Here is a 1,578-nt window from a genome sequence, read left to right as displayed (position 1 = left end):
ACTGTAAGTATACACTGGGATACCAGGCAGGCCTCCAATGGTGTCCAATCGTCTGTTTCTGAAATTATTGAAGCAACTGGTGTGCAGTACCAACCTGTGCACATGTGCATCCATCTCACATTCTTTGTCCTAATTCACGTTTCTCTTTCCCATTCTTTAAAAGCAGCAAATAATTCTGTTAGTCTATAAGGTGCCACAGGATTCTTTGCTGCTTTTACAGATCCAGACTAACACGGCTACCCCTCTGATACTTTCCCATTCTTATCGCTCCCTAACTCTGCTTATTTATTGTCCACAAAAATGACCCCTCCACTGACTCAGCTACCCCTGCCAATACTCAATTTCTGTTGTTTCCTCTTCCACCCAGGGGCTGAGGATTTTCTGTTTCTTCATACAAGAAAGTATGGGGCAGAAGTGTGGCAGCATGAAGAAGCAGGTAACATTTCTTAAGAAGCTGCTGGGTTCTAGTTCCCTCTTTGCTTACAAAAGACAGCTGCCTGGGGCCAGAGCCAGCTGCTTAATTACTAGGCATATACTATTTAGCTTTGATCTGTCCATGGGTCACCCTCTTCCCCTGACAACAGGCCTGAAGAAGAGAGAGCTGTGGTGAGGCTGGCTGAGCGAGAAGTCAGCTAACCTATGCTGGCATTCATGTATGTGACAAGCAGCAGCTTAAACTGCTCAGGAGTCCTGTACCTCTTGCTAAACCCAGGCCTGGGACAATGTAACTACCTTCCCTCCAGCCCCAATACCCGTCCTAGAAACAGCTTAATGGAGAACCCTCCACAAATGAAGCCATTTTGCTAGCAGTGTAAATTGAATAAAGTACTCTTCCCTTCGTATCCTCGACCCCATGTAGTGTTGTTGTGCACTGTTCATCCACTGCCTTGTTTCATCACTGAGGTGGATGCAGGTCAGTATAGGTGCTGGCACTAGGAGTCCTCGGGGGTGCTGCCGCATCCCCTGACTTGCAGTGGTTTCCATTATATACAGAGTTTACAGTTTGGTTCAGTGGCTGTCAACACCCCAATGGTGCAAATTGTTCCAGCACCCCTGCAGGTCAATGATAGGCAGAAGTGATACCCTCTCCAGTTTGTAAAGCACTTTGTGATCATTTTCAATGAAAGGTCATAGATACATGTCACTCATCATGGAAAATGTCTGAACTTTCTTTTTGCTTGTTGACAAATATGATTTTTCCCTGTATGTCATGCAGTGGAGTCGTCTTTATGGAGAAATGTGTCAGACACAGTACTGCAGGCGTGCCTTATTTTATTTAAAATAGTCTAAAAACTTTTCAGCTCACCATACTGAATTTAATTACTTCTATCATTTAAACAGATATACACCTCTACCTCGATATAACGCTGTCCGCGGGAGCCAAAAAAATCTTACTGAGTTATAGGTGAAACCGCGTTATATCGAACTTGCTTTGATCCCCCGGATCAGCCCCACCCCCCAGAGCACTGCTTTACCACGTTATATCCAAATTCCTGTTATATCGGGGTAGAGGTGCATTTAGAAAAGAGCTGCTAACCATTGTCGTCACTGATGTAGGTACAGTATTGACAGTGTGGT

Source organism: Gopherus evgoodei, chromosome 10, assembly GCF_007399415.2.
Source record: "Gopherus evgoodei ecotype Sinaloan lineage chromosome 10, rGopEvg1_v1.p, whole genome shotgun sequence".
Classification (NCBI taxonomy): domain Eukaryota; kingdom Metazoa; phylum Chordata; order Testudines; family Testudinidae; genus Gopherus; species Gopherus evgoodei.
This window is presented reverse-complemented; position numbering follows the sequence as displayed.